Source organism: Panthera pardus, unplaced genomic scaffold (genome assembly GCF_024362965.1).
Source record: "Panthera pardus isolate Hobbes unplaced genomic scaffold, ASM2436296v1 HiC_scaffold_24, whole genome shotgun sequence".
Lineage (NCBI taxonomy): Eukaryota > Metazoa > Chordata > Mammalia > Carnivora > Felidae > Panthera > Panthera pardus.
In genome coordinates, this window is record NW_026526810.1 from 73,165,842 (window position 1) to 73,179,692 (window position 13,851).

Consider the following 13,851-nt stretch of genomic DNA (forward strand, 5'->3'; position numbering starts at 1 on the left):
TCATTTTTTTCCTAATGATACATTAAAAAAAAAAAAAAAAACAATAAATAGTAACTTGTTCATGATGGCAAGTTTTAAAATTGATAGAGGCAGTCAACCAAACTTTGTTAGTAATACAATTACTTTAAAAATCAATGACTATAAATCAGCTATTTGCTTAATCTTAAGGTCTCTAATGTTAACACTTTTTACATAATCACAAAAGGAAATTTTATACATAAAAACTGAACCTACTTCCTAACATACAAGTCACAAAAAACTAAAAAATACTATTCTCTTCATGGACACGAGACACAAAAACTTCCATGCTGTTCTGCTATCTTGGCTCCTCCCCAAATTATTATTTTTTTAAGTAAATATTTTCCCCCAAATGAGATGTTTGTTTCAAAAGACAGTAACATTACTTCAAAACCATTTTGCGTTCACAAAATACTTAAAAAATGTGTAATCTTTTCTATTCTACCCACCTACTCCAAATTGTTTCAATTCTTGAAACAGTAATACTAGAGTACTGCAAGTAGTTTAAGTAAAGCCACTGTATGTTCAAAGAACTCATTACTTTCTGTTACCATTTTTCTACTATGAGAGGGATTATTTTCTTTTCAATTGCCTTATTTTCTGTGAGAGGCAGCTTTAAAGAGCCTGGCATCTGTATGGAGACATTTGCCATTATGTACATAATTACAATAAAACTAACTTCCACAAGGGGGAGAATGCCCTTGCTGAGATGACCCATAGGTGTATTTATTAAGAAAAAGTAAAGCTACTATTAGTAAGCTGAATTATAATTTATTTTTTAAAATTTCAGTGAACATGAAATCAGAACAAATGAATTCAGCTAGATGATTTAACCCAGTAAGTTGGATCTGTTTTTCTATGATAGAAATACACTGGCCAGCAGACCAGCTAAATCAAATTGATTAATAAGAACATGTAAGTATTTAAATGTCCACTGCTATCAAAACAAGCTCTTCTCTATTACCCTTAAAAAAAATAATAAAAAAATAAAAGAATCATCTGCAACTCCTTAACACTTGTGAAGTTAGACAGCTACATAACACTTCCAAATATAAATTTCAAAACAAAAATAAAACATCAGGAGGAATGGTAACTATTCAGAACCTAAGAGTCTAAGCTGCTAAAGAAAAAAGTAGCACTTAAGCAAATGTAAAAGGTCAGTTTCACCACACAGCTTCAAGAAACTCTGATTAAGTTTTTTGCCTTAACTCTCTTTTTTTCACAACAGTAAGGGCAGTCACCATCCAACGTCAACATACAACACCATTACAATATTACTGACTATATTCTCTATACTGGACTTTTCATTCCCCTAACTTATCAATTCTGTAACTGCAAATTGCACCTGTTAAACCACTTCACCTATTTTGCCCATCGCTCTAACCTCCTCCCCTGTGGTGACCACCACTTAATTCTCTGTATTTATGACTGTTCAATTTACTATGTTCTTTAGATTCCACATAAAAGTAAAGCATATCATATTTGTCTTTCCCTGGCTTATTTCACTTAGCATAAAACCTTCTAGATGCAAATCATGTTGTCACAAATGACAAGATCTCATTCTTTTTGTGGCTGAGTAATATTCCATTGTGTAATATGCCATCTTCTTTACTTGTTCAACTATCAATGGACACTTAGGTTGCTTCATATCTTGGCTATTGAAAATAATGCTGCAATAAACACAGGAGTGCACGTATCTTTTTCCAATTAGTGTTTCTATTTTCTGTGGATAAATACCCACTAATGGAATTACTGGATTATATGGTATTTCTATTCTTAATTTTTTTATTAAAGAAAATAATCTTTTTTGAGAAAGAGAGACAGAGTACAAGCAGGGGAAGAATAGAGAAAGAGACAAAGAATCTGAAGCTGGCTCCGGGCTCTGAGCTGTCAGCACAGGGCCTGACATGGGGCTCGAACTCAAAAACCACGAGTTCATGACCTGAGCCGAAGTCAGAAGCTTAACCAACTGAGCCACCCAGGCGCTCCTCTATTTTTCATTTTTTGAGGAATCTCCAGCTTGTTCCCCACAGTGGTTACAGCAATTTACACATTCCCACCCATGATGCACAAGGGTTCTCTTTTCTCTACATTCTCACCAATACCTGTTAATTTTTGTCTTTTTGATATTAGCCGTCCTGATAGGTCTAAGGCAACAGGTCTCTGTGGTTTTGTTATGTATTTCCCTGATGGTTAGGGATGTGAGCATTTTTTCATGTGTCTCTTGTCCATCCAAATATCTTCTTTGGAAAAATGTCTATTTAGGTCCTCTGCACATATGTAAACCAGATTGCTGTTATTTTTTAATATTTTGTCTTTTATTTTTTTGAGAGAGACAGAGAAAGAATGCAAGCTGGGTAAGGGCAAAGAGAGAAAAGGAAAGAGAATTACAAGCAGGCTCCACATTGTCAGTGCAGAGACCAATGTGGGGCTTGAACTCAATGAACTGTGAGATCATGACCTGAGCCAAAATCAAGGGTTGGAAGCTTAACCAACTGAGCCAACCAGGTACTCCCAGATTGCCATATATATATATATTTTTTGGTGTTCAGTTATATAAATTTTTACATATTTTGGATATTAACCCTTTATCAAATATATCATTTGCAAATATCTCCTCCCATTCAGTAGGATAGAGAGTGAGTGAGCGAGTGAGCAAGTGAGCAGAGGAGGTGTGGAATAGAGGGGAGGATCTGAAGCAGCCTCTGTGCTGACAGTAGACAGCCTGATGCAGGGCTTGAACCCATGAACCATGAGATCATGACCTGAGCTGAAGTCAGACACTTAACTAAGCCACCCAGGCACCCCCAGATAGCTCTTCATTTTGTTGATGGTATCCTTCGCTGTGCAAAGCCTTATTTTGGTGTAGGCCCAATAGTTTATTTTTGCTTTGTTTCCCTTGCCTGAGAGTACATATTTATTAGTAAACTGCTGCTAAGGGTGACGTCTACGACATTACTGCCTATGTTTTCTTCCATGAATTTTATGGTTTCAGGTCTCATGTTTAGGTCCTTAATCCATGTGAAATTTATTTTGTGGACCGTGTAAGAAATTGGTCTCCTTTCATTCTTTTGCATGTAGCTGTCTGGTTTTCCCAACACCATTTACTGAAGAGACTATCTTCCTCATTGTGTACTCTTGCCTCCTTTACCATAATTAACCATGTAAGTATGGGCTTATTTCTGGGTTCTCTATCCTGCTCCATTGATCCATGTGAATGTTTTTATGCCAGTACCAAACTGTTTTCATTACTATAGTTTTGTAGTGTATCTTGAATCTGGGATTGTGGTACCTCCAGCTTTGTTCTTTTTCATGGCTGCTTTGACCATTTGGGGTGCTTTGTGGGTCCATACAAATTTTAGGATTGTTTGTTCTAGTTCTGTTAAATACACTATTGGTATTTTCATAGGGGTTACACTGAATCTGTAGATTGGTCTGAGTAGTATGGATATTCTGACAATATTAGTTCTTCCAATCCATAAACATGATATACCTCCCATTTTTTTGTGTTGTCTTCAATTTCTCTCATCAATATTTTCTAGTGTTCAAAAGACAGGTCTATCACCACCTTGGTTAAATTTCTTCCTAGGTATTTCATTCCTTTTGGTGTAATTGTAAATGGGATTGTTTTCTTAATTTCTCCTTCTACCACTTCATTATTAGTTTATGTAAACTCAAGAGAATTTTGTAAATTAATTTTGTATCCTGTGACTTTACTGAATTTATTTATTAGTTATGATAGCTTTTGGGTAGAGTCTTCAGGATTTTCTATATATAGTACCATGTCACTGCAAATAGTGATGATTTTACTTCTTCCTTACCAGTTTGGATGCCTTCCCTCCCTCCTCCAACCTCTGGCCTGAATGCTATGCAAAGGACTTTCAGTTCTATGTTCAATAAAAGTGACAAGTGAATACCCTTGTCTTGTTCCTGAGGGATTAAAAAAAAAAAAAACAAACAAAACTACACAGTGGTAATGCATCCTATTAGAATCTTACGTTGTTGTATATGTGCTACCAAAGCAGGCACTACAATCTAACACTATTGTGAGACTTCATTTTGACTTCTTGCCTTAGCATTCAACTTCATATTAGAAACAATCCATATATAGAGAATCTAGTAAATTAAACAAACAAGCACAAAGTACACACAAAAAAGCATGAATCTCACAGCAGCTTCTGAAGAGGAGTTGAAGAAGGATAATTCACAAACACAAAGAACCAAAAAAAAGGTGAGAATTCATTAAGACAATGCCTTTTAAAGGAGATATCTTAACCCAAACCACCTCGAGATGGGGGTAAAAGCAAAGACCAGATATGTCATGACTACTGGATATGACCTTATGACCTTGTATCACAAAGTATCTATATAGGTACTTTGAAAAGGTAAAAGTTATATCTGACAGTGATTAAAAAAAAAGACCAATTAAATAAGAGACAACATTTAATAAATTAATAACAATGAATTCTGAGCTATTTTTAAAGGACATAATTCATCACTAGTAGCATCATCTCAGCAAATAAATACTTTAAAAAGTAACTACAGGGGCACCTGGGTGGCTCAGTCAGTTAAACATTGGACTTTAGCTTAGGTCATGACCTGATAGTTTATGAGTTTGAGCCCCGCGTCCAGCTCTGTGCTGTTAGAGTGGAGCCTGGAGCCCGCTTCGAGTCCTTTGTCTCCCTCTCTCTGCCTCTCCGAGCCTCCCCCGCCACCTCCCCTCACCCCCCCCACCCCCCGCCCTGGCTCTCTCTCAAAAATAAGCTTTAAAAATTTAAAAAAAAAAAAAAAAAAAAAAAGTAACCACAAAAAGAAATAGCCACAACATATTACGATGGCATAAAAAAAAAAAATCATCTGGGCATAAACAAAAATGTGCAAGATCTCTGCACAAAAAACTGCAATCTGTACAGAAAAAACAATCTAAATGGACTAGCAGAGTCATAAAAAACAATTATCACACAAACTATGAGTTACTGTAACTCCACACAAACTTTCAATGTGTGTGTGCGTGTGTGTGTGTGTGTGTGTAGAACTCGACAGGCTGATTCTAACATTTACCAAAAAATTCAAATTACCAAGAACAGGCAAGACAATCACCAAGGAAGAAGTGGTGGAACTTGCACTACCAGAAATTCAGATGGTTTCTGAAACTAGAGAAATTAAAACAGTGATTGGTACAGGGATAGACAGATTAAAAAACAAACAAAAAAACAGAACAGAAATTCCAGAAACAAACCAATATATATGAAGTCACATAATTTATCAAAGTAGAAGTTTACAACACCAAGGAAAAAATGGCAACATCAAAAATTATGCTTAGAGTGGTGCCTGGGTGGCTCAGTCGGTTGAGTGTCTGACTCTGGCGCAAGTCATGATCTTGCGGTTCATGGGTTCGAGCCCTGCGTCAGGCTCTGTGGTGACAACTCAGAGCCTGGAGCCTGCTTCAGATTCTGTCTGTCCTGTCTCTCTCACTCTCTCTCTGCCCCTTATGCTTAGTATACATGGTAAAGACATTGGGGAAGGGAGATAAAATAAAACTTCTGGCTGACACATCAGTTGTAGGATTATAGACCTAAATGTGAGGGCAGAACAATAATGCTTTTAGGATGTAATATATATCTTCAAAATCTCAGATTAAGGAAAGAATTCTTGAGCAAGACAAAAGCGCTAACCATAAAGAAAAGGATGAATAAATTCATTACCATTTTAAAAGTCTGTTCAAGATACAGCAGGGATTAGCAGCCTACCTTGGGCTTATTTTTGGACAGCCCCAGAGTGAAAAACGGCTTCATAAATGAAAGAATAGGTAACACAGACCAAAAACATGGCTCATGTAGCCTAACACACTTACTGTTAAAGTCTGTAAACCTTCTATACTATTATCAGGCAAAAATGATTGTATTTTTGTGTGAATTTATTTAATTTTTTAATGTTTATTTTTGAGAGTGAGACAGCGAGCCTAAGTAGGGGACGGGTGGGGGGTGGACAGAGGATCCAAAATAGGCTCTGCACTGACAGCAGTGAGCCTGATGCGGGGCTCAAACTCATGAACAAGATCATGACCTGAGCAGTTGGACACTCAAGTGACTAGTCACCCAAGCACCCCAGACAAAAAAGATTTTAAATCAAAACGGATTGCAAGAGACAAATGACAATATATACTACCAAAAAGTTCAATACAGCAAGAAGATAAAACAATTATAAATATTTATGTACTTAATAAGATGATCAAATATATGAAGCAAACATTGAAGGAAGAAATAATTTCACAGTAACAGGTGGAAACTTCAATATCCCACTCTCAATAACCAATCAAAGAATCAGAAAGCAGGTAAGGAAACATCTTCAATAACACAATAAACCAACTAGATCTAACAGATGTATTATACAGAACACTCTACCCAATAAAAGAATACACATTCTTCTCAGATACACGTGGGATATTCTCCAGGATGGGCCATATGTTCATGCAAATTAAGTCTCAACAGATTTAAAAAGATTAAAAAAATTTTTCTCTGACCATAACAGAGACAGAAATTAGTAACAAAGGAACTGGAAAACTCACAAATTAGTGGAAATTGAACAACACACTCTTAAATCATGAGGAAAATTAGAAAACACTCAGGAATAAAAATGAAAACACAACATACCAAAACCTATGAGATGCAGCAAAAGCAGTGTTGAGGGAAAAACTTATAGCTATAAATGCTTACATTAAAAAAGAAGAAAGAGGGGCACCTGGGCAGTTCAGTCAGTTAAGCATTCGACTCTTGATTTCGGCTTAGGTCATGATCTCACGGTTAGTGGGATCAAGCCCCACATCAGGCCCCATGCTGAGTGTGAAGCCTGCTAGGGATTGTCTCTTTCTCTCTCTCTCAAAATAAATAAACTTAAAAAAAAAAAAAAGAAGAAGAAGAAAGCTAGAGCAGCTACATTAATTTCAAACAAAGCAGACTTTAGATTAAGCTAAACAGGGATAAAAAGACAGAATGCATAATGATAAAGGGGTCAAAGACATAATAATCCTTAATATGTATGCACTGACAAAAGTGTGTCAAAATCTGTGAGCAAAAACTGGTAAGACTACAAGGAGAAATAGACTAAATCACTACTATAGCCGGAGACTTCTACACTCCTGTATTAGCAACTGACAGATCTAACATACAGAAAATTAGAAAACTGACATCTATAGATTATTTTAACCAACAAGGCTATTCACATTCTTCTCAAGCCCATTCACCAAGACAGACCACATTCTGAACCTTAAAACACACCTTTAACAAATTTAAAAGATTAAAAATCATACAAATGTGCTCTCCACTCCAAGAGTGTCTATCTTTTAATTGGCTTTAAATTCACATTTAAAGTGATTATTAGAGTACACTTGTCATGATGAGCACTGAGTAATGTACAGAATTCTTGAATCATTATATGGTATACCTGAAACTAATATAATACTGTATGTTATTTATACTTCAACTTAAAAAAAGACAAAAATTTGTATGTGCTCTTAAGACTGCAACAAAATTAAAATGGAGATCAAAGGGGTCACTGGGTGGCTCAGTTGGTTAAGTGTCTGACTTCTGGTTTTGGCTCAGGTCATGCATGATCTCACAGTTCATGAGTTCGAGCCCCATGTCAGGCTCTGTGGTGATGGCCAGAGCCTGCTTGGGATTTTCTCTCTCTCCCCCTCTCTCTGCCACTCCTCCACTCATTCCTTCTCTCTCAAAATAAAATAAACATTAAAAAAAACCCTGCAGATCAATAAAAGATGGTGGGAAAATTTCAAAATACATGAAGATTAAATAACACAGGATATCTGACATGAGTCAAATATCAGGAGAAACTTTAAAGTATTTTTTTTACTAAATGAAACCAATATAAAACTTACTAAAATTTGGGGGATGTACAAAAAGCAATGTTTACAGGGAAATTTATAGCAGTCAAAGTACATATTTGAAAAGAAGCCCTAAAACCAACCATTTAGCTTCCATCTTAGGAAAGTAAAGAAAGAACAGCATTATAAACTTAAAGGAAGCGGAAAAGAAGTTAGAGCAGAAATCATTAAAATTGAAAACAGTAAACCAATAAAGGGTATCAATGAAACTGCCATGACGTGGATGGAGCTAGAGTGTATTACGATAAGGGAAATAAGTCAGGCAGAGAAAAATACCGTATGATTTCACTCCTATGTATAATTTAAGAAAAAAAACAGATGAACGTATGGGAAGGGGAAAAAAGAGATAAAGAGAGAAACCATAAGAGACTCTTTTTGATAGAGAACTTAAGGTTGATGGAGGGGGGTGATTGGGAGATGGGCTAAATGGGTGATGGGTACTAAGGAGGGCCCCTTGTCATGTTGAGCACCAGGTGCTATATATGTAAGTGATGAATCACTGAAAACAATATTACATTATATGTTACCTAACTGGAATTCAGATTTTAAAAAATTGAAAATAAGTATCAATGAAACTGATTCTTTGAAAAGGTCAATAAAATTGATTAAACTCTAGCTAAGCTAACCAAGAAAAAAAAAAGTGAAGTCAGAAATTAATATCAGAAATGAAGGAAGTATCATCATTATTAATCCCATGAACAGTGAATGGAAAATATAGGAGTATTGTGAACTCTATGCCCACAAACTTGATAACTCAGATGAAACGGACCAATCCTTAAAACACAGTCTACCAAAATTCACATAGGAGAAACAGATCATCTGAATAGGTCTATATCTATTAAACAAATGTAATCAATAATTAATTATCTTCCAAATCAGAAGGCATCAGGCCCAGATGAATTCAGTGATGACTTCTACCAAATATTTAAGGAAGAAATGATACCAGTTCTCTATAACTGAAACCAGGATACAGAATCAGAAGGTACACTTGCTAATAACCCACTTGATGAAGCCAGCATACCAGACAGACCAAAACCAGACAGACATCACAAGAAAACTACTAATATCTCTTTCATGAACATCGATGCAAAATCCCTCAACAATGTATTAGCAAATTGAATCCACAAAGAACTATATAACAAGTGAAACTTATCTCAGGTATGCAAGCTGGTTCAACATTTGAACATCTATTACTGTATGTTATCATTAACTGGCCAAACAGGCCCAAGAAGAAAAACCATATGACCATATTAATATATGCACAAACAGCCTTTGACAAAATCAATTACCCATTCAAAATAAAAACTCTCAGGAAACTAGGGATAGAGGGGAACTCTTTTAACATGATAATAATCTACCAGAACCTACAGCTAAACATCCTATTTAATAGTAAGAAATTAGATGCTTTCCTTCCTAAAATCAGGAACAATGAAAGGATGTCCCCTTTCACCACTCCTATTCAACACTGTAATCAAAGTCCTAATTATTGGAATAGGCAAATAAAAAAGAACATTTTAACTGGAACAACAGAGAAGATCAGCACTGCCCTTGTGCAAAGATAACACGCAAATTCAAAAAGCATTCCATAAAAAAGAAAAGACAAATTTTAAAGTGTACAGATCAAGAAGGAAGACGACTCTGTATCTGTCTATGTAGAAAATTCTAAAATTCTAACCACCACCACAATAAACCCTTCTAGCTCTAATGAGCAATTATAGCAAGGCTGCAGGATAAAAGGTAAATATATGAAAGTTAATTGCTTTCTCACATACCAGCAATGAAAAATAGGAATTTGAAACTGAGAACAATAAATACTATTTATATTAGCACCAAACAAGGAAAAATAGTGGCTATAAATCCAGAAAAAGATGCACAGGAATCTACATAAGGAAAACTACAAAAAATTCTGATAAAAGAAATAAAAAATCTGAATAAATGAAGAGATATTCCATGTATGTGGACAGAAAGACTCAATATTTTGAGATGTTAAATCTTCCCAACTACATCTGTAGATTCAATGGAATCCTACAAAAGTCCAAGGAAGCTATTTTGTGGATATTGACAAAATGATTCTAAACTTTATAGGGAGGGGTGCCTGGGTAGCTCAGTCAGCTAAGCTTCTGACTTCAGCTCAGGTCATGATCTCATGGTTCATGAGTTTGAGCCCCACATTGGGCTCTCTGGTGTCAGCGCAGAGCCTGCTTCAGATCATCTGTCTCCCTCTCTCTCTACACCTCCTATGTGCTGTCGCTCTCTCTCAAAAATAAATAAACATTAAAAATAAAAATAAATTTTATATGGAAAGGCAAAAGACCAAGAACAACAAACACAATTCAGAAGGACAAGCTGGAAGACAATACCAGACTTCAAGACCTACTCTATTCATATATACATATACACACTTATTATGTGTTTGTATACATATATATACATACACAGATACATATTTACTATCTATATAAATATATAGTATATACTAAACATGTACTATAAAACTATAAAACTTTTAGGAAATAAAAGGAGAAAACCTAAGTTACTTTGTGTTTATGAGTTTTTAAATACAAAAACCAAAAGCATGATCAATGAAAAAAAAAATCAGTCTTTATTAAAATTGGAAACATGTCTGTTCTGCAAAAGACCTTGTTAAGAGAACAAAAAGACATACCACAGACTGGGAGAAAATATTTGCAAAAACACCTATCTGATTAAGGACTGATACTCAATACCTACAAAGAATTCTTAAAGCAATTATTAACAGCCAACTCTGATCAGCAACCAGAATTTTTAAAAGGCAAAAGTTCTGAATGGTCATGTCATCAAAGAAGATACACAGATGGTAAATTTGAAGCATCTTAAAAGATGTTCCACATGATGGTCATCAGGAACATGCAAATTACAGTAAGAGTGAGAGCTACCACTGCACATCCATTAGAATGGCTGAAAATCAAAACATGGGCCAAGATGTGAATCAACACCAACTCTCAATCATTGCTGCTGAGAATGCCAATGAGAATGGCAACTTTAGAAAACTGTTTGGCAGTTTGTTATTACAAACTAAATGTACTCTTATCAAAGATCCATCAGTCATGCTCCTTTGGTACTTACCTAAATTAGCTGAAAATCTGTGTCCACACAGAAATCTATACGTGAATGTTTAATGCTGCTTTATTCTTAACTGCCCAAACTTGGAATCAAACAAGTATCCTTCAACAAGTAATGGATAAATTGTAGCACATCCATACAAGGGAATATTATTCATCAATAAAGAGATGAGCTACCAAGCCATGAAAAGACATGAAGGAACCTTAAGTGCATATTTCAAAAAGGAAAAGAAGTCAGTCTGAGGGGGCTACACATACTGCATGATTCCAACTATGACATATACAAAAGGCAAAAGTATCAAAGATCAGGGGTTACCAAGTGTTGAGGGGTATGGAGGAAGATGAACAGGAGAAGCACAGGGAAATTTTAAGGGTGGTGAAACTGCTCTGTAGGATACTGTAATGATGAATCCGTAACATTATGTTTTTGTTGAAACCCACTGACCAATACAACACAAAATGAACATTAAACTATGGACATGATTTAATAATAACAATGTATCAAAATTGGTTAATTGCAGCAAAGGTACCACTGTAATGCAAGATGTTAACAAGAGAGGAAAACTGTTTTGGAGGTTGGGAGCACAGCACATATGGGAGCTCGATGCTAAATGATGTTTTTCTGTACAATTGTTCAAAATATTCATCAATAAGTGTTGGTGACGATGTGGAGAAACTCGGCAACTCTTGTGCACTGTTGGTGGGATTATGATATAACCATTACCTCCATGGATTACTGTGACAGTTCCTCAAAATATTAAAAATATAGCTATTAATATGATCCAGAAATTCCGCTTGAGTATATATATCCAAAAGATTAAAAGCCAGGTCTTGAAGACACATCTGCATGCCCATATTCATAGCAGCCCTATACGAAAAAACCAAGAGGTGGAAGAAACCCAACTGCCCATCAGATGATGAATGAATAAACAAAATTCATATACATACCAAGGAGTATTATTTGGCCTTAAAACAGAAATCCTGCCACATGGTACACAAATGAACTGTCAGGACACCATGTGAAATGAGGCAGTCATATTAAGACAAATATGTATGATTTCACATTTATGAGGTAAATGGAAGTAGTGAAATGGATAGTAACTGAAAGTAGAATGGTGGTTAAACAGGAAAAGGGGAGGAATTGTTGTTTAATGGGTTTAATGTTTCAGATTTGCAAGATGAAAAAGTTCTGAAGATATGTTTCACAATATGAATATACTTAACACTACATAATTATACACTTTTATAAAATGTGCTAAAAAGCATAACACAGTATTTACCATCTTAATCATTTTTAAGTATTAAAAAAACTTTTTCAGGGGCACCTGGGTGGCTCAGTCGGTTAAGCATCCGACTTCAGTCAGATCATGATCTCACCATTCATGACTTCGGGCCCCACGTCAGGCTGTGTGCTGACAGCTCAGAGCCTGGAGCCTGTTTCAGATTCTGTGTCTCCCTCTCTCTCTGTCCCCCCCACCCCCACCCGGTCACACACTCTCTCTCTCAAAACTAAGTAAACATTTTTTAAAAATTAAAAAAAAAACAAACCATTTTTTAAAAAAAGGCAAACCAGGAGTGCCTGGGTAGCTCAGTTGGTTAAGTGTCTGACTCTTGGTTTCGGCTCAGGTCATGATCTCATAGTTCATCAGATAGAGGCCCCTCTCAAGCTCTGCAATGACAACATGGAGCCTGCTTGAGATTCATTCTCTCTCTCTCTCTCTCTGTCTCTCCCCCCCTTTCCTTGCCCCTATCCTGCTCACATTCTCTCTCTCAAAATAAATAAACTCAAAGAAAAATTTAATAAATAAATAAGGCAAACCAGAGACGCCTGCGTGGCTGAGTCAGTTAAGCATCTGACTCTTGATCTCAGGGTTGTGAGTTCAACCCTGCATTGGGCTCCATGACTGGTGTGGAGCCTACTTAAAAAAAAAAAAAAAAAAGGCAAACCAGATGGAAGAAGGTATTTGCTAAACATATAACTGAGAATGGGATCATATACATAATAGAGAATTCATATGCACTCCCCAAAAAGACATACCATGTAATTAAAAAGAGAGTCTGATGGAAATATTGTAAAAAGACTTACACTATAACAGATCACAAGATATCAAAAAGGCCTATCAAGATATGAAAGAGTTCTCACCTCATCTGTATTCAAAGGAATATAAGTTAAAAATTCCAATAAAGTAACACAATACCAAATTGGTTAAACATTTTAAAATCTGACAACACAATTTTTGAGGAAGCGTGAACAGAAATTCCCATAAATGACTTAAGGGACCATAAACTGGTAGAGCCTCTTTATAAAAGTTTTGCATTATACTGAAGATATAAATACATTATAAACCCAAAATTCCTAGATACAGACCCAAAAGAAATACATTTACATATGTATGTACTAGGAGGCATGTAAAACAATATTCCCAAAACTATTTTTTGTAACAGCCAAAGGTTGCAAACAATCTAAATATCCATCAATTAGAGAAGAATAAATTGTGGCATATTAGTACAATGAAACACTACAGAGCAAAGGAAATTAACAAACTACAGCCACACATAACATTTATGAACCAATACAAAGTTGAAGGAAAAAGCAAGACACAAAAAACATCCTATATGATTCCATTTATATAAAGTTCACTATCAGACATAACTAAACTAATACATTTGAACAATGAACACTTAGAAGCATATGAAGAAAAGCAATAAAATGACTGCACAAAACCAATAGTGGTTATCCCTATGAGAGAAGGAGGCAGTAATTTGAAAGGACCAGGTGGTTAAGGTCCTGGGGTACCAGCAGTGCTCTGTTGATTTCTTGACCTCTCCAAG

At 35.7% G+C, this 13,851-nt stretch overlaps 1 protein-coding gene across 4 annotated transcripts in view; it reads right to left on the reverse strand.

Moving 5' to 3' along the window:
- Positions 1 to 13,851, reverse strand: part of STRN3 (striatin 3) — a 104,818-nt gene that overhangs the window by 54,812 nt on the left and 36,155 nt on the right. The window contains exon 1 of one of the 4 annotated variants that reach the window (XM_019428059.2): positions 5,097 to 5,311. The exons of the other annotated variants lie outside the window; for them this stretch is intronic. The gene's annotated coding sequence lies outside the window, so the exon portion shown is untranslated. Of the gene's footprint in view, positions 1 to 5,096; positions 5,312 to 13,851 lie in introns of those variants that run through there. 4 annotated transcript variants of the gene reach the window in all.